Raw genomic sequence first — 20,188 nt, 5'->3', positions numbered from 1 at the left:
GAAGGGGTGCTGGCTGGTGGGTCGATCTGACGCCTGTACTCTGCCTCTAGCCTCAGAGTGAATTATAAATCTAAGAAAACCCAAGTCGAGCATCTGAGGGCTCTATTCCTCCTATGACTCAAGCCCCACATCCAGCACCCTGGGCTCAGCCACCAAGAGGGCCTCCAGCAGGTCAGTGGTACAGACCGGCTTCCTCGGCAGGGGCAGATGAGGGATGAGGAGGGCAGCAGCCTGCTCTGCCTCCTGGGATAGACCAGCCCGTAGACAATCCTGCCTTAGGACTCTAAGTAGGCCGCCCGGTCAGGGCTTCTGTTCCTAGATGGAGCAGCTGGCTTGGCTGTGGTCTATGGCCTTTAAGGTCTGATGTTAATATAGAAGACAAATGCCACCGGACACCCAAAGTCTCAAAGATGGGGGTCAGTGTCTTGGAGAAAACACCACCCTTCTTCCTGGAAAACAGCTTCCAGTTCACTGGGTGACAAAGTCAGTGATGCTCCCTTGTGTGTAAAATAATTGTGCCTTGCATTCCTGGTGCTGGCGGTGTCTGAGGGTCTCTCTTGGCTCTCCTGCCCGCATTTCAGACAGGGGGCTCCCCGGGTTATGATGTCAGTGCTACATCTGGCCATTCTGTAAATAGCAGCGGCAACACGGCCCCATCCTGCGGCAATGCCACGGCTCCCGGGCTCTTCACTTGTATGACTAGGGGGCTAAGACAAGCAGAAAAGCATGCCCATAGCCCTTTCTGGCTCAGAGGTCTGAGACTTTGGAGGAAATTCTGGGAGTCAGGAAACATGCTAGAGGGACCTCTGTGTCTGGGGCAGGAAGCCTTCCCAGAGGCACTTCCTGAGGGGCTCTCTCCTCCAGACTCCTGTAGATTAGACTCTAGCCCATCATCACTGCTCATGCCCGAACCTTGCCAGCCCTGAGGGCCGCTGGAGGCCGCTGGTCAGCTCTGGGACCAGTCTCGGCCTCAGGCCTGGCTCTGTGCCAACTAGGTGTTTGCTCCGTGAAGCAGAGGGCCTCACAGCCCACCTCGAGACTCCTGTCACCCTGTAGCCCCCTGACCAAGATTTGACTCTGTGGCTTGGCTGCCCAAGATGTCTCCTTTGTCCTCCGGTGTGCAGAGGCCCCCACCAGATGAGAGGGGCTCCTGGTCCCCGGGTTCTTGGAAAGTTCTCTGGGGAGCAAACCTGGAGCAGACCCCAGAGGTGAATGTCCTGCAAGAGGCAAAGCTGATGGAGTTGTGGAGACCAGTTCTGTCAGGAGGGCCTCGTGCCGAATCACAGTGTGCCGAGGTGAGGAACAGCGGCAGGCTTTGATCCACAGATGCTTCTAAGAGTTCAAATACTATAAAGTTGGAAGCAACTATTCCCAACAAACCTCTCAAATGAGGTTCCCACTGTTGAGTTCTGTATGCGGATGATGGGAGGGACACAAAGCTTGGTTTCCATCTGCCCGAAAGGCTACTGACAGGCCTCAGGGAATCAAGAGGGTATCTTGCCCTTTTCTGGGTTTGCTCCCTCCTGGTGATCCTTTACATCCTGGGAAGCCCCCAAACCTGTCCGGACTTGCCAAGTCTGATATTCTGTTGGTCATCGGTCCCTACCGTCTCACTATCTCAAATTCTTACATACATATTTTTGAAGATTTTATTTATTTATTTGAGAGACAGAGACAGAGAGCACGTGTAAGTGAGAGAGCACAGGCCGGGGGTGGGGGAGCGCAGAAGGAAAGGGAAAGCAGTTTCCCCGCTGAGCAGGGACTCAATCCCAGGACCCTGGAATCATGACCTGAGCCGAAGGCAGACGCTTAACTGACTGAGCCACCAGGCACCCCTCACTGTCTCAAAGTCTTGCCCAACCAACTTCCCTATGCTGCTCTAAGACCAGGAAGCTTCAGGATGCATCCACCAGGGGCCCCGTGGCTGAAATGAGAGGGCCGAAATGGGGCCCTAGACCTTGGGGGCCTTGGGGAGAATGAGGACCATACCCTAGAGGAAGGATTTACAGGCCCGGAGACGAATCCTTCTGCTTGTTGGAAATATTACTCATCACGGAGTCACATAAGGTATTCTATTTTTCAACCAATGCTCAATTTTAAGTTCTGAAGGCACGGAATTGTGTCTTAATACCTCTGTTTGTATGTCTCTCCCTCCCTTCTCCGCTGCGCCATGACCAGTGTTGGGCCCAAAGCGGGTCCACTCAATGCTTACGGCATGCAGCAACCAAGTTTGCCAAACATCAACGCCATGTGCCTGGTGAAGGATTAGGATGTGAAGGAGACAATCCCCTTCCCAGGAAGCTGATGTGGCCCAGTGTAAAGCCTAGGTGGGATACCAGCCTATGAATGTTCCCAGCAGTGCCCAGGCATCCTCCAACTCCGTGTGGAGACAGATCGCAGACAGACGGGCTGTAGTTGGGAGAAGAGAGGTAAAGACCCCCGCCGCCATGCTGACGAGCTGGACTAACGCTGCTGAGCGAACAGGAAGGAAGAACGATAAAGATAACGTGGCCTATGTGCCTGGGATGCCAAGCTTGGGCCAGGCACGGTGCCGAGTCCTTCACACGCCCTTCATCTACCCCCACACCCACCCCAGTGGGAACCCGCCCCCCTCACACCTCACTACCTTATCGATCTCCCACAGACACCCCAAGACAGCATTCTCAGATGAGTCCTCTGCCAAACCTCTGTGAGAATCTGTTTAGGCTACACCCCTAGGAGTTCAGAATTCCCTTTCTAGTAAGCTGACTTACAGAAGACAACAAATGACACGTACAGACAAGCGTGTACACTGCAGTACTGTTTTGAGTAGCCAAAGATTGAAAACATCCCAAATGCAGACCAGTAAGGGACCAAGTAAAGAGAATTATAGAATAACCCCAGGGTGGAATACTATGCAGCTGTTAAAAAGAACAAGGAACCTCTCTGTGGACTGATATGGAAAGCTCTCCAAAGTTAAAACAGAATATACACATATCTGTAAATAGCCGATTCTCATTATTAGTAGTCCTATGTCCTGTAAAGTCATCAAGAACATGGAATTCGTGAACACTCTACCACTGCTTCTGAGGAAAATACAAGTCAGGTCCCCATGAGGTCACAACATTTCCATTAACTGATCAGTACATAATCTCATTTTACGTGTGTTTCTGCTTAAAGGCACCTTATTTAATATGTACTGCTGATTCGTAAACACTGAACTCACGGCCAACAGCCCTTTAACTCTTATTTAAATGAAGCTTATCTAACAAGTGTTTTCTCCATAGGTCACACGCAACCTGGCACTTCCGAGCCCTAGCCAGCACATCAGACCACATCTGTGGGCCACGTTAAAACGGCAAAATCAACAGGAAGCACAAGAAAGTGAAAATGTGGCATGAAACAGACCAGGAGAAGGACACCTGTTTGTAGCACGAGCGCCCGACAGGAAGGCAACGCATCACGTGGGGCAGCCTCAGCTGAGGATGTGTGTTGGGCAAATCCAATGTCCACTGCTCTGTGCGTGTCCGCCAATGACTTCCCAAGTGTTGCCAAGTATTGATTTGGGGGTTATAAGTAAATCTGAGAGAGCAGAAGAATTTGTAAATACAGAACCCGTGAATAGTGAGGACCTGCTGTATATTCACAATTGGTGGCTGTGCAAAAAGAAAGTTTGGAAGGGTCCAAGAAGCCAGTAAGAGCTATCTGTGGGGAGGGGCTGTGTCTGGGCTGCATGGGAAGAGAGTGAGAAGGAGACTCCATTTTATAGCTTTTTATGTTTTTCTCAATTACTGAACCACAGGAAGCTATTACTTCTTCAAAAATAAACAGACATCTTAAAACATTGAAAAGCCTGCACGTACACTTTAAAGCCCTACATTCACGCCTTAAAATTTCATTTTAACTTCAAACACAGATATCTTAAGAATCTTTCTGAGGCAGCGTCCAGGCCTCTGCGCACAGAGAGCTTTGTGTCTTCGTGTCTCGTCCGTCAATGAGAGCTTTGCATTTGTCTTTTCGGCATAAATCGCCCCACCATGCATCATAGGTCATTTTCTAGTGCGGTGTCTGGAAGGTAAGGGCCAGTGGCCAGTGGAGGCAGCATGGCACAGACTCCCCTGACAGGGACATCCGGCCCTCTCCTCCCAGGGCTGGTCCCCGCAGCCGTGGTCACACACACAGACGGACAGGGATGTTTCTCAGAGCGCCTTGCTTCCATCAATTCTTTCCAAAGCATTCAGTTCACTTTTCACAGAAACAGCATTTCTAGGTCTCCCGTGTAGTCAGAGGTCATCTGATCACGTCACATCAACGTGACATCACACTGCCGATCGCAACTTGGCCTAAGCAGGTGGCTCATGAAGGCCGGGCCACCCCCGTGGGGGTGGAGGCTGTGTGGGCGGTCTGGGGACCGAGGGGGCCCGGGCAGCCACCGGTCATAAGGTAGAAGGTGGCTGACAACGGCCTCGCCTGTGCCTGAACGTGCCTTGTGAACCTGAACACCATGAAGAGGCAGGATGTCACTGAAGCATGTCTTCGTGTCTATTCTTCACGCATGTTATGTGCCAGTTAGGTCCATGGGTCAGAGAGACTGTCCGGGGGCGGAGGGCTGGTCCCCGCGGTGCTCAGAGCAGAGCTGGGTAGAAGGACAGAGTAGGCCATCGGCAAACATCTTCTGAAGGGAGAGACCTTCCTTAAAAGCCTCCAAGGTAGGATTTCTGACAAAGCAGACATTTAGCCATCCCATTTTTAGGAAAAGGTAGAGGAAAGGCAGGTCTGTAAAATCTCCTTAAGCGCCCTACAAATCCCCAGGGAAGCTATTTGGGATTGAAGTCCTCAGTCTGGGCCTCCCATCCCCACTCCCTGTACCCGGCAACAGGGCAAAGGGGCCAAAGTTCCAAACCCAAAAGGTCTTTGTCTCAGCAGATGATCCTGACTCTGCTTCGCAGGGGAGACAGAGGCTGTCGGCCTTGGCTCCCTCTACTTCCTGGGCCCAAACGAACTTTTGAGCCTCCACCCCTGCCTCAACTCTTTCCTCTCCACTGTCTTAAGTACTGGAAGGGACTGAATCAGAAATCTGGGACCCCCAAGTGCGCAACACACCTCTTACTTCCGATAGGTTATCAATTCCTGTTGGCCTCTCCTCCATGGCATTCCCTGACCGTCTTCTCCCCATTCCCTTGCCAACTCTACAACAGAGTCTCTTCATGGCCAGTCTCGCTTCCTCCATCCCACTTTCCCCCCAGTAGCCCTGCCCATGGCACCCTTCTGCTCCCCCTGCCGACAGTGCTCCCCCTGCCAGAAGTGTCCCCACAGCTCAGCCTGGCACATGAGAACCTCACGATTTGGCCTCATCTGTCTTTGCAACAATTTCCCCAACCATTCACCCATACATACCCCAAGCACTAGACCTAGGGAGCTACCCCAAGTTTCCAGAATGCTGGTTCCTCTGCCTGAAATTGCTTTCTCTTATTCTCCAATTTCTCAGTCTACAAGTTCCTGCTCAGACTTGGCATCTTTTGTGAAACTTTCCCTGATTCTCAGACATGGACTGTAACAAAATATTTGGATGCCTACTTTATAGCAGGCACAGTAGATATAATGGGGGTGGGTATATGACTCAGTGTCAGCCCTCGTGGGGCTTGAGGTCTGGGGAGGCAGTGTCATACCCAGACAAATGTAATTCTATGACCATGTTGAATGGCTCTATTACCAGGTCATGACCTCAGCAGAAAGGTCTGGGAAAGATCCTCTGAGGAAGTCACAGTAATGCAGCCATTGGAAGGATGAGAAGAGTCTGGAAATGGTGTGATAGGTCATGTTCCGGACAGAGTCAAAGGCAGTATGGGCAAAGGCCCTGGGGCAGGTAGGAAAAAGGTGGACGTGAAGAACAACAACAAAAAAGACCAGAGTGGCTAAGGCCTTGCAGGACCAAGGAGCATGGTGATAAAACTGGAAGGGGGGCAAGGGCCAGACCACCCAATGTTCTTAAGGGTAAGGAGTGTTATCTTTATCCTAAAAAGTCATGGGGAACCAAAAATTGTTTTGAGTGGTGTGTGTCTGTGTGTCTGTGTCTTCTAAGCAAGTGTGACTGGCCAGATTTCCATCTTGAAAAGGCCACAGTGTAGACCAGGGGTCCACAAAGTTTTTCAAAGTAAAGGACCACTTAGAATACATTCTAGGTGTTGCAGCCAGAGGACAAAACCAAAGCTATAACATAGACACACATGTAATGAAGGAAATACACATTTCTACAAATTTTTCAAGGAAACTCAAAGTAGAATAATAACTGAATACCTTTTTTTGGTAACACAGATCTGCTAAGGAGAACAGTGGAAATATTTTTTGGAGGGAAAACATCTTACTTAAGTGGGGTTCAAAGCTAGTGTTCCCGTATCATCCAGTGTTCATATGTACAAACCATTCTGAGCTCACGGGCCATAGCGTGTGCACCAGTGGTGCAGACATGGACTGGAGGAGGGTGAGTGGGGACACGGGGCCCTTAGCTTTACAGTGATCCAGACCGGGCAACTGACATGTGGGAGGTGATGGAGAGGCGTTTTGGGGTGAACTAGGCAGAACTTAATGATGGGGTGAGTATAAAGGCACAGGAGGGGCAGGTGTCGAGAAGACGTCCTGACGTCAGGTTTGAGCCTATGAAGATGGGGCACTGTGAGAGTCCAGTTTCATCTGGAGACCTACAACAGGAGCTGCCTGTGAGGAAGCTGGACTGGGGGATCCCAGGCTGAGAGGTCTGTGAGTTTCCTGACAACAGGTAATATGTGAAGGAAGGGGCACGAGGAAGAACACCTGGAGGGCGAGTAAGAATGGGCCCAGGACTCTGCGTGTCATCACACCACTCAGCACGCTGTGCCCCACCGGGCTACTGCCTCCTCCATTAGGCTAGCACCTCTTCTGAGGAGTACCTCATCAACTCTGACTTCAGGGCCACCATATTACGTGGTATCCACTGGGCACTAAAGACATGAGAGAGGGAGAGAGACAGAGAGGAAGGAGAGGCCTTTTGTTTCTACAGGATAACACGGAAAAGACTCCCTCAATTCACAAGGGAATCCTTCTCTGAAGAGCATACTGTCTCCTTCAGAGCTGCTTTCGACAAGGGTCACTGGACCCTCCCCAATCATGATAAATCATCCAGGCATGTGAGCGCCCATGCACATTTACACACACATCTCTTCCCCACCAACCCCTGCAACATGGTTTGTGGTGATGGTGTATTAATAACACACCCATCAGCTGTCAGTTCGACATGTCTAAATATTATGTCCCATCAAGCAGAACATCACTTTTTTAAATTAAAAAAAAAAAGCAAAATGGCAATTCCACTCATAGCAAAGAGGGCAGAAAGAAAAAAAAAAAAACCCACAGGTTAAAGAAAATTAATTTTTCTCTTTTTCCCATTTTGTTTGTTTGTTGTTGTTGTTTTTAAACAGAAGAATAAGAAGCTCTTGGTTCCATCTCTTTAACAGCCCAGGGATGAGGTCAATGCAGGGTGACCTGCCCTGATGACCACGGGGTGTGTTTGTGGACATCTGTGGAGCTCAGGGCAGACTGGTCCCCTGGTCCACAGCCACAAATCCCCTGGCCCAATGTGAAGTCTCTGACAGGGACAGCAAGAGTTCATAGGAGGGTGTGTATATCCTCCTCATGGCCAAAAGTAACATTCTGGAAAGCAGTGCACAAAGCACAACATACACTATTTCTGTTTGTCCCCGTAACAAGCCTGTGAAGGCAGAAGTGCTTTCCCTATTTAAAAGATGAGAGGATTAATATGGGGGGGATAATCTGCCCAAGGTCACACAATCAGTGATCAAGGACAGACCTCCAATGATCTGATGCCCAAGGATGAGGCTTCCTGGGGTCCCTGGTTCCCCATCACAGATCTGATTAGCATGAAGCTACTTCCTCCGAGTGGGAGCCTTCCAGCTTTCTCTTTGACTCTGGAAGGGCTGAGGAAAGCCCATTTCACCACAGTACAGACATGCCCTGGGAATCTGGCCATTGGCCCTGAGCAACCTTCAACCCTCCACATATAGCCATGAACTTGGAAGTATGAAAAAGAAACTGATGCACTTTACACCAGAAAAACTTCCTATTTCTAGTCTGAAAGGGGCTATCTTTTACACACATCAGGAACTTCTCCCTGGAGAGAAACACTTGGGGGCATGTGGCAGGAATGTTCCTCACAGAAATGCTGAGACCACTCTTCTGGAGTCAGAAGACCTGAGTTCAAATCCTAAACTTCCACTGGCAAAGAACCTAGCAGGCTGATCTTGTCCTTCTGTTTTTGGAGACTCAGTTTGGACTGAGGAATGACAATACCTACTGTTCCATTTTCTTTTCGTGAGGATTAAACAAGAGAACGTATGGGACATGTGTGGCACCCAGTGAGACTCCCAGAGCCTCACCGCCCGGGGTGGGGTTCCTGTTGTTTTGTTTTGACTTGGGTACAGTTTAGATCAGGCCTCAGTGACTCAGTCGGGATTGACGGTTTGGTTATTCGTTTCCTGGGCAACCTTGAGCCCTCCCTATTTCAGTTAGCAGACTGGTGCTCGGGGGGGCAGGTGCTGCAGAAGTGGACACCGTAAGGAAGAGAGACAAACTGTAAAAACCATCCACCGGGAAACGTCAGCAGCAGCAGGGACCAATAACCACACTGACCCCATCACCCAGGGTGCCTTCCCTCTTAGCCCTCACAAAGATCCAGAGACACTATGGAAAGCCTCACGCACATTAAGCATATTCTTCACGAGGCAGAGAAATAACCAGAAGAACGTAAATGCTCATGGGTTCGTCGTTGAGGGAAGCTTTCCCCGGCAGCTCAGCCCCCGCAGGAGAGGCCTTCAGCTCTCCAAGGCTCAGTGTGCTTTAGGAGGTGACTGAGAGGAGCTTGGAGTGGGGCTGCAGGTCAGGCCAAGTTCTCCCACACGGTTACTGGTAATGAAGGAGGGGCTCTACTCTCTGGGGTCTTGCCTTCAAGCAGTTCAAGACCACTCCCCCCACCCTCGCCCCGAGGAAAAGAGAAGTAATTATTTAGTGGCCATCTAAAGCTTAACCTTATCCGTGGTTATCATTTAAGAAGAACGAACGCCCCGCAGTTACCCAGAAAGAGTCATTTCATTCCCTCCATGATACCAGATAAAGAGATCGTCTACTCCCTTTCCTGTTTCAAGAGGGCCCCCAGTGCTCAGATTCCTGGAAACTGGCAGTAAGTCTGTCCCAATCTGCAGTTTCCTGACTTCTAGTCACAGCCTCTCGGCCTGTCTAAACAATGGTCCCTCGAAGGAAGCCGGGACACACCGTGCGATGGGGCTGTCCCAGGGAAGAGGGCCTGGGGTGGCTCTGGGAGCCCCCCTCTACCACTGGATCCGATGGGAAAATGAGAGTTTGCCTGGTGGAAGCACTGAACTCTCTCAGGGCTCAGGCCAAGGCAGGTGTGAGAGAAGGCCAAATGAGGCCAACCTAAGCCTTACCATGTTGAGGGCACTCGCAACCCATTATTTTTCTGTGAGGCAGACCGTCAGGATGCTGCATTCCCATTCTGAGCTAAGCTATGAAAGCTCCGAGGGAGGAAGAGATTTCCAAAGGATCCCCCAGGCCAGTAGCAGCAAACTCGAGGGACTCGAGGGCAGAGGCCTCTGGTCCCAGGCCAAAGAGCCCCCCAGAGACCATGAAACCACTGCCATTAAAATGGGACTAGGGCCACCACGTGACTTGAACATTCTCCAAAAATACTAACAAGAAGGCATTGCTAAAGTGCAAAAAACAAATTCCTATTTATTTCTATTCCATCGATAAAAATGTCCCAGCCTTCTCTGAATGGCTCCTATTTTGTCCTCCTTCTTTCCCCCCCCCCCCCCCCCCCCACAACTCTTGTTGATCTTCTGGACCCAAACCAAGTCTTCCCTCTCATTTTGATTATGTGCACATAGATTATCTCCCTTTTCGTGGGACACTCACAGGAAATTTAAACATTCTCAGATGGGGTTCTTTTAAGCCCACTTCCCCTGCCCTCCTCCTCCCTACCCCCCACCCGTTGCTGGCGTATTCAGGAAATGCAAACCCAATATAAAGATAACCCGGACCAAACAGAAAAGGAGACTGGCCCTGTGACCTTGTTGGGTAAATGACTTCCCCTCCCTGCACCTCAGACTCAGCTTCCGCAGAACGTGGAGGCTGGGCCCAATGGGCTGCCAGGATGTCCCTCTGGCTCGGACCTTCGAAGGCTCAGCTGGGTGAGCACCCCCAGCCCCTGCTTGGTCCCAGGGACACCCAACAATTCTGAGCCAGGATACTGAGGCACTGGGGTCTTCTACCGTTCACACCTGAGTCCTGAGGGTCCCACTACAGTGGATCAAGAGTGCTGCGAATAGGGATGCCTGATTCTAGTCTCAGTTCTGCCACCTTCTCGAAAAGGGAAGAAAGAGAATGGGGGAGGGTATCTGAGCAGACGTATGTTCCAGCTACTGTGTTCTAATTAAAAAAATAATAATAATAGCATAATGGAAAGGACTAGTAAAGATTTTAAAAAAGATTTTACCTAAAAAAAAAAAAAAAAAAAAAAAAGATTTTACCTATTTATCAGAGAGAGAGAGAGAGAGAGAGAGAGCACAAGCAGGAGTAGCACTAGGCAGAGGGAGAAGCAGGGTTCCTGCTGAGCAAGGAGCCCTATGTGGGACTTGATCCCAGGACTCTGGGATCATGACCTGAGCCAAAGGTCGATGCTTAACTGACTAAGCCACCCAGGTATACCTATAATAAAGATTTTTAAAATATTTTTAGAGGGGAGACCACACAACAGTGAGAAGGAAGTGATGGTGAATCTCTTAGAGCAGCACTTCAAGACGCAGCTGAGAACATGTGTCCATTGGCTTTCTGTGGCTTTCCCTGGGTCTCCCCTTGTCCCTGTGTCCATAACAATCCTGGCTCCCCAAACTCCTAAGATAGCCCCAGACATAAGGTGTTGGACTTCCTGGTTCTGGAAAATGGCCTCCATAACTGTACCTAGAATAAACCCCTTGTTTCACTGTGCAGGGCTGACTAGGAGAACACAGGCTGGGTTGTCACCCAATGAAGACTATTTAATCTACCAGCTGAGCTCCCCCTGGGCAAAGCCAGTTGGATGGTATAAGTAATCAATCTTGGCTCACAGCTCTGAGTAACTAGAATGGAGGAGGGACGGACAGGAAGCATGAGTCATCATTGGGAGAGAGCTGTTAATAGACTTCTAGGTTTGCAGGCAGGGGTGGGGTTGGGGCTGAACCCTCAGCTGGGTGGAGAATATCCAGGACATCATCTTGGGAGTTGTGGAGAACAAAGAAGCCCCTCTCTAACCACAGCAACATCAATGTTCAGGCTTCTAGAATCTTCATCCTTCGAGGAACAACTTAGAAGAGGAAGACAAGTGGTTGGCTCCAAATAATTCTGATACTCACAGACTGAATTTTTATTTATTTATTTATTTATTTTAAAGATTTTATTTATTTATTTGTCAGAGAGAGAGGAGGAGGAGGAGAGGGAGAGGGACCAGCAGACTCCACACTAAGTGCAGAACCCAGCTCAGGGCTTGATCCCATGATCCTGAGATCATAACCTGAAACCGAAATCAAGAGCTGGAAGCTCAACTGACTAAGCCACATACATAGGTCTCCCTTACAGACTGAATTTTTTTTTTAAAAGATTTTATTTATTTATTTGACAGACAGAGATCACAAGTAGCAGAGAGACAGGCAGAGAGAGAGGAAGGGAAGCAGGCTCCCTGCTGAGCGGAGAGCCCGATACGGGACTCGATCCCCAGGACCCTGAGATCATGACCTGAGCCGAAGGCAGAGGCTTTAACCCACTGAGCCACCCAGGCACCCCTACAGACTGAATTTTTAAAGAAAGTTGCCAGTTACTGTTTTAGGATAGTGAGCTGATGGCCTAGAGTCAACTGAAGCATTGGTTAGAGAGACAGAAGCCAAATGTTAATTAGCTCAAGACCTCCATGCACTCAAGACCGCCATGTTCACCGGCCATGAGTGGTCAATCACATTTGGGAAACCTGGTGAAACACAGTCAAACACACAGTCAAACATTAACTGTAGGACTTCTCAGGGCGTTTGATATGCTAGTGGATGTGGTTCTCCAAGAGGAGTCACAGGGGCCATTTGTCTCATATCTCTATACCTCATGTCACACCATAAGGCCAGCTCCAACCCACCTGCTCCAGCCTTCTCTGACCACAGAGTAGGGCACAGTGCTGTCCCTCATGATGACCCATTCTGTACACCTAACACTTAATCTCATGAAGATGTTTTATTCTTTGTGTCTGTTTTTGGTCATAAAGTTTTTGAAGATTAGTAGACCTTATTTTTTTAGAGCAGTTTACGGTCACACCACCTCTACACATTTTTTAATGCCACTTCCCTAATGTATAAAACCTAGAGTCACTATGAATAACAGGCACTACAAGAAGTTGTTGCTTCATAGATATCAAATCAGGGAGTGATACAAATCTGAGCATGATATAAAGCCACATAATAGAAGGGAGTGTGTGAAATAAAGTGAACATCAGCTATAAGAACGAAAGTAAAATGGACCGTGAGGACTACCTCTCTCACCCCCACTGGACATGTATCTGGCAGGGTGGTTGTGCCATCCTTGACCTTGGGGGGGGGGCGCTCCACAAGGGAAAAGTCCCCAGTGAGTAGTGTCATCAGAGGGCATGGCTTAGAGGGAGGGCTGAGATTCTAGAGTACCCCATTTCTAGAGCCCACAGTTTATATCCTCTGCAAATACTGGCCAGACGGGTGTGCTCTGTTTTCCCTCAAACTGCCTTTTAAAACACCCCCAGTTTGAAGTACATAATAGTGAAGCTGGGAATCCCACACTGCCCCTAGATTTCTGCCTCCATTTTCATTGTGGTTCACAAACCAGCTCTTGTCAACTTAATAGCATCACTGAACAAAAGCTTGGGGCTTGAAGGGTGTGTCTTAGTCATAACAATACTGGCTATTATTGACTGAGTGCTGTAAGGCTCCAAACTCCTGTCACAAGCTCTATGTACATTGTCTTTCTAAAAAATTTATTTATTATTTGAGAGAGAGAGAGACAGGGCATGTGCATGCATGGGGGAGGGGCAGAGGGAGAGAGAGAATCTCAAACAGACTCCGCACCAAGTGTGGAGCCTGATGTGGGGGTTAATCTCACCACCCTGAGCTGATAACCTGAGCTGAAATCAAGTGTTGGATGCTCAACCCACTGAGCATTGTCTTATTTAGTCCTTAAATAGTTCTGCCTATTGTCCCCATGGTACAGATAAAGAAACTGAAGTTCAGAGACACTGAGCTAGTACGTAGCAGAGCGAGGTTCAAACTCAGCTCCTCTCCCTGCCCCCAAAGCTCAAAAAAACCTAACCACGGTGCTTGTGGCCTCCCCTCCAATGAACGGCACACTCTAGGAGGCAGAAAAACCAAGAGCAGAAAGGACGGGGGTGGGGGAAAGGGAAGGGAGGAAAGTGGGGAATAGAGAGTAGCATGCGGAGGCGAGGAAGTTGGGATCTGGAGGAGGTGCATATGGGGTCTGGCACTGGGTCCAGCAGGCCTTTGAGCAGTGGAATGGAGCAGGAAAGTTGCTGGTGCCCGCTAGAGAAATAGGCCACAAAATATGCAGAAGCCATTTCCTCTCTCAAGGGAAGATAAACAATAGATTCATAAACAAATTTTACAAAGCTGTCCAGCTATTTAAAGCATTCTGCTAGGGACTCATATCCTTTGTAAGCATAAAGTTCATCCACCCCAAACGGTCAACAGTTACTTTGGGGAGAGGGAAAGTGGGAAAAGGGGGACAGGTGGAGACACACTCTTTATAGTGTGTCACCTGCTAGCCCTAGGGCTGCAGCCAGTTACGTGCCCTCTCTGAGCTCTGGTTCACTCTTCTGTGATAAGGACTAGAAATTTCTACTGTACGGAGCTATGGTGAAGAAGAAAGAAGATACTTTCAGGCAATATGGCAGACCAGATAACCCTACTTGACTTTCCCAATTGAAACAACTAACATGCTGGACAAAATTTAGAATATACATATTGTATACACATCACTGAGCTCATATCAATGCAAGGATTCTTCAAAAGACCAAACACAAAGCCAAAGCAGGAACCCTGGGAGGTGAGCTAGCAGCAAATCTGACTTTTGCCCTGAGGGTTCCTGTCAAACCCTAGAGATTCTATGTTTGTCGTGAGAGCTGCACAGTGTTCAGGACATAGGAGAAAAAAACCTCATTCCTCCATAAAGTTGGGGCTCCACACTCAATGAATGAGAAATAAGTGCACATCACAGAAGGAGACTGCAAAGAAATCTGACTTTGGGCTAGTGGAAAGGGAGACAAATCTCTCCTGAAAATCTGTGTGTGTGTGTTTTTTCTTTTTTTTTCCTCTTTTTTTCCTTTTTCAGAGAGAGAGGGGGAGGGGCAGAGGGGAGGGAGAGAGAGAATCCCAAGCAAGCTCTACCCCTAGTGTGGAGCTGACGTAGGGCTCCATCTCACAACTCTGAGATCATGATCTGAGCAGAAATCAAGAGTCAGTGGCTTAACTGACTGAGCCACCCAGGCACCCCTTTGCTTTGAGAGAGAGAGAGAGAGAGAGAGTGCATGAGGGGAGGGGGCAGAGGGAGAGGGAGAGAATCTCAAGCAGACTCTGTGCTGAGCATGGGGCTTTATCTCATGTGACCCCGAGATCATGACCTGAGTCAAAATCAAGAGTCAGACACTTAACTGACTGAGTCCTGGCACCCCTCTCCTGAAAATATGTAACCAAAAGCTAGAGCTCACACAGGTTTAGAGTTTGAATTAATGCTTCTTACATAGCCAGAGAAAGCTTAAGTAGAAAATTAATTTGAAGTGATTTTTGGTTGCTAGTGACCCCAAACAATTAGCAGAAATGAATATAAATTCTCTCTGGAAAAGTCGATGTCAATGAATACCTCAAATAATTCTCAAAGTTTTAAGGAAAATAAGCAGCTTGCAGGAAACAAGACACCATGATTACTAGGCAGCAGACACAAGAGACAGCAGAACTGGACCTCTAGGGATTTCAGAATTTGGAATTACCAGACATGAGAGTTTACAATTTCTAAATAGCTAATTCAACAGGTTAAAAAAAATAAAAAAAGAAGTTTGCAAATATGAGCAAGAAATAAGAGACTAGAAAAAAATCAACAAGCAGAAAAATAATGAGCCAGAACTTTCAGAAACAATAAATAAAACAACCAAAAGGAAAATGGATGTAATCAGTGGGGGATTAAAGAGCATTTGAGACCCCAAATATGTGAGTTGAATGGAAGGCAGATTTGAGGAAATTATTCAGAGGTCAGCCCAGAGAGACAAAGAGATGAAAAAGATGAAACAGAGGTTGAGAGCTAAACAGAATAGAATGAGAAGGTCTAACATAAGTCTAACAGGAGTTCCAGAAGAAGATACTAGAGAGAATGAAAAAGAGGCAATATTCAAAGAAATGAAGGGTGGGAAATTTCTAGGACTGTTGAAAGACACCCATCTTTAGCTCTAGGAATCCCTACAAAACCCAAGAAGAATGAAGACAGAAAAACTTATACCTAGTTACGTGGTAATGGAAGCTGCAGAACACCAAAGAAAACAATGTGTTGTTGTTGCTGTTGTTAAAGGTTTTATTTATTTCTTTGAGAGAGATAGAGAGAGAACAAGCAGGGGGAGTGGGAGAGGGAGAAGCAGACTCCCCGCTGAGCAGGGAGCCCAATGTGGGATTTGATCCCAGGATCCTGGGATCATGAACTGAGCTGAAGGCAGATGCTTCACTGACTGAACCACCCGGTGCCCTGAAAACAATGTTTTTAACAGAGCCAGAGAGAAATACCAGGTCACTTACAGAGAACAGCAGCTGGACTGACAGCCAACTTCTCAACAGCAATTTCAAAGCCAGAAGCAGTGACATAATGGCTTTAGTGACTTAAGAGAATATATTCATTAAAGCCATCTTTCAAGACGGAGAAAAAAATAAACACATTTTCAAGCCAACAAAAGCCGAAAACCAAACCAAACCAGACCAGGAAAAACACTTGGGAGTTTAACACCACCAGACTCTCACTAAAAGCTAATGCTAAATAAGCAGAGGAAAACTATCCGAGATTCATAAAAGAATAAGAAAAGATAATGGTAAGTATGTGGGTACATCTGTATGAACACTTACTGTATGAAACAGTGATGTTTCATGAAGGTAAAGACCCTGATGAATTTTGGACTTTGGTGAGTATCCCAGCTACAAAAGCCCGAGTAACCATTGCAAGAACAGACAGAGAGTGTAGAACTTCTAAATAAGAAGATGGAAAATGGAACGAGGGGGGGAAAACAGCTCAGTCTAGAAGAAACATCAGAAAAAGCTGCAAGTCTATAAAGGTGGTAGAAATCTATCTCAACTCACCAGTAATATACACTGATTCTAAACATCGAGATACCCAATAGTATTGCCTTAAAATATATAAAACTGACAAACCCAGTGGGAGATTTTTAACACATTTCTCTCAATAATTGATAGGTTAATCAGACAAAAACAGAAAAGGACATACTATAGATGATTTGCACCATACAATGAATGAATTCATTTTGACCAGCCTATACAGAAAACTATATCCAACAATAAGAGAATACAGCTTTTTTTCGAGTGCTCATGGAACATTTGAGAAAAAAAGTTGAAAGGAGATAAAATATGAAAAGGGAACACGCCGAAGGAGTTATGTTTCTTTCTAACTCTCTCTGAGGATCCAAACTTGTTTTGTCTTGATGTACCTCGAGTCTAGTGCAATGACTATCACAAAGGGGGTTCTTAAGATGTCCTGACCAAAGAATGGTCAGTAGAGGTTCTCTGCGGAGGCTGGCAGAGGCTGAGTGAGCATGGGAGTCCTTTCCAACATGGAGAGGGACAAGGGGGCCCACAAGAGAGTGGGGCCAGTCTCCAGGGAGAACGAATACCAACAAGAAAAGCAGAGTCATGACCGCCATCTTCCCATTTGAAGAGAGAGTCACGTGGAAGAGATTTTGAAAGCCCAGTCTTTGTGGTTCCATAAGGCAGAGCAGAGAAGGGCAGACAGGAATCCCAGAGAAAAAGAGTTGCTTCCAAATTAGGAAGAATTTTCTAGTAATTCACTGCTCAACTTTGGTTAGGAATTGGCCTGGCTAATCCTTTAAGACCCCTTACAACCCTGTGTGGGACAGGAGTCTGTCCGGGGAGTCCCACATCACAGACTAACTGTCCTTCAAATCCCATTCTTTCCAGGGAGTCCTTCACCCCAAATTGCCTGGATATACAATCTCTAAAAGATATGCCGAAGGTCCCAGATTCAGGAGGTGGTAGAGGAACGTTCTTTCAGAACACAGTGCGAGATCACAGAAGCACAGAGAATTAATTAAAATAAAAATGCCTGAACCTTCCAGGAGAAAGGCAAGCAAGCTTACCTTGACCTCTGCAGCTGATGGTTGAGTTGGGGGCCTGGCTCTGGGGGCTTCTCCTGCGGCCGGGCAGTCATGCTGCTCTCATGCTGCTGGGCAGGTGGGAAGAGGAGGCCTGGTTCTGCGGGGGCAAGAGCAGGAAAGGTCACTCCTTCAATGTCTGCTCCTGGCTCTCCATTACCAGCCTGGAGGGGATCCTATCTGAAAGCCCAGGGAGTTCCTGAGGCTGGCCTCACCCACTCTCATGTCCTCGGGGAGCAGACAGGCATGGATGGGACAAACATTTCCCACGCCCTGCAATGTGCCATGCAGGGATCTGGGGAATGAGGCTAAAAAGATGGATTAGATGCACTCCCTGCTCTCAAGAAACAGTCAGAGAGAGAGAGAGAGAGAGAGAGAGAGAGAGAGAAGGGAGGGAGGGAGGGAGACATGCACATGTTTCATTACAATATAATTTGGTAAGTGCTGTGATTTCCCCAAATTCATTCAGCAGCCTACCTGTCCCACAGGGGAGCAGAGGCAGCTCACAAGCGCTACCCACAGGCCTTCCCAAAGAAGTTGGCAGGAAGGAAAGGAGTTGTCTCTGTGTTTTAATTTCCAACCCATCACAGGTAACTCTTTTTATAAAAGATAATGAAAATGAGCTGGTGGACAAACGAAATGAAAAAATGCTCATACAAAGCACCACCTCTTCGATGATCTGACTCAACAGATCACTCTGTCCAGTCAGGATGGAAGTTTCTAAGCGCTTCCTCACCATTTCTATACTCGTCTCATGGACTGGTGAGCAATTTGCGGCCAGCGCCATTACGCAAACCGCAGTTGGGTCGCATCCGTAGAAGTTCACAGAGAGTTAGGCTTTCCCAGGATGTCTGGCTGATCTCTCGAGAGGGTGGCTACCAGTGTGGTTGATGCCAAATTCACTCCCTGGACTACAGATCAGAGTCTTTCTCCTGGAGGGAGGGCCACGGCAGGGGCTTTGGGGAAAGCGTCTGGGTAGAGCCAGTGGACTTGCTGGGCTCAGGTTACAGAGTATGGGGCTCATGAAACCTGCTCAGAATTTCCCAGCCCTAACTCTGGCAACCCCAGCCAAAGCTACCACTGCGACCAGGAAGGACAAAGTGTTATCTGTTAAAACAGACTGGGACATTGTAGAAAAATCAGTTCCGAGATGTCAGGAGGGCTGCTGGTGTTCATTCCTATCATTTAATGCCATAAAATTTTTTTTTTTAATTGAGAACTCCTTTTCTGTGACAGCCAGCTCCCCCCCCACAAAAAAAATTAAAAAAAAAAACACCTTTTAAATGCCTATTGCCTTAATACTTGAGGGAGAGATTACAAGTCATTTTCACCCATTTGAATGTTTAAGAGAAAGTGTTCATTCCTCTAAATTCTGAGCTTTTAAGTAGTTCCTATTTTAAACTTTAGAAGATAACTCCACAGAAGAAAAACTTCCCCCTTTCTAAGTCCTTTTTTTTTTTTTTAAACTCAAACACTCATATAGTCTCACTCCGTGCTTCAAATGCTAAATCATCTGCAATTTGGGAGTTTGAAGCTCATGAAATTCTAGCGAGAAGCACATCAGATAGAGGCTTATAGCGACAGAATGCTTCTGAACCGATGTCTGTGATGTTATAAAGATTGCATATCATTATCTCTGAATGGTGGGGAAGAGAAGGTTATGGCAATAGCTGTTTATGTACAAATAAGTCAATATAGTAACTGGCAAGCCACGTAGAAGACATTAGCAAGAAGCTAAACTGCGGTGTGGGGTGGGAAGCAGGGACGCACTTCCTCGGTTTCCATGACTAAAGGCCTGTGCCATCTCTCAGCAAGGTCCCAGCCACAGCCTGAGTCCTTGCAGCTGACTGTCTCAGGGGCGAGAGCTATGCGAGGCAACCAGAGAGCCAAACGTGACTGGTCCTCTACCGTAAGTCAGGTGCTAGGCTGGCCTCCAGGGTCCTCAACACGGGTGCTCCTTCAAGGCGGCCCAAGACAGACATGGAAGCAGGTATTTACAACCTCCCTACCCTGCTAAAAAAACAAAAACAAAAACCGCACACACTGGCTGGGAGTTAAGGGAGAGGAAGTCAGTAACTAGCTCGATCCGTCTCTCCAACCATCCATTCATCCATGCAGTGATGACTGAGTGATGGTAGGTACTAGGCAGAGAACAGGTGAGACCACAGTGGTCCCTGCCTTCACGGAGCTTATAGTCTAGAGGGAGAAACAATGAGAAGTAACTGTGACAGTGATGTGCTCTAAAGAAGTATGGTTACTGCTTTAAGAAGGCGTGATGGGGGTAGACTCACCACGGAAAAGGGTCAGTGGCGTTTTCAGAATGAACTGGTCTTTAATCAGAGCCCTAAGAGTACATTAGTGAAGCAAAACAGAGAGGACAGGAGAGGAACGAGAGAGAAAAGGTGTTGCCAGCACAATGAATGGCCTGTGCAAAGGTCCTGTGATGAGAAGGAGCAAGGCACATTCTAGTTACGAAAGGAGGCTTGTAATAAGGACCAGATCGGTTCTTGGCCTCACACCACACTTCAGTCACTGTGGTATTCAAGGAAAGCACGAAAGTTGTGCAGGTTTTTCCAAAGTGCCCAGGAAGTTACTTATGGCAAGCCAGGAGCAGAAGGTGCATACATACACACATATGGCACAATTTTCTCTCACCTAAGCTGGCACAAAGAATCCAAAATAGGGGCTACCTCACTCTCCCTCCAATTT

The 20,188-nt window shown here is 47.8% G+C and overlaps 1 protein-coding gene across 1 annotated transcript in view; it reads right to left on the bottom strand.

The window, feature by feature from the left end:
• Positions 1-20,188, bottom strand: part of LOC111147472 (transcriptional regulating factor 1) — a 200,221-nt gene that overhangs the window by 48,743 nt on the left and 131,290 nt on the right. The window contains exon 3 of the mRNA XM_022503502.1: positions 17,465-17,579. The gene's annotated coding sequence lies outside the window, so the exon portion shown is untranslated. The remainder of the gene's footprint in view (positions 1-17,464; positions 17,580-20,188) is intronic.

Source organism: Enhydra lutris, unplaced genomic scaffold (assembly GCF_002288905.1).
Source record: "Enhydra lutris kenyoni isolate GAN:26980312 unplaced genomic scaffold, ASM228890v2 scaffoldscaffold17, whole genome shotgun sequence".
NCBI classification, from domain to species: domain Eukaryota; kingdom Metazoa; phylum Chordata; class Mammalia; order Carnivora; family Mustelidae; genus Enhydra; species Enhydra lutris.
The sequence above is the reverse complement of the archived record's forward strand: the minus strand, read 5'-3'. Positions and strand labels throughout refer to the sequence as shown.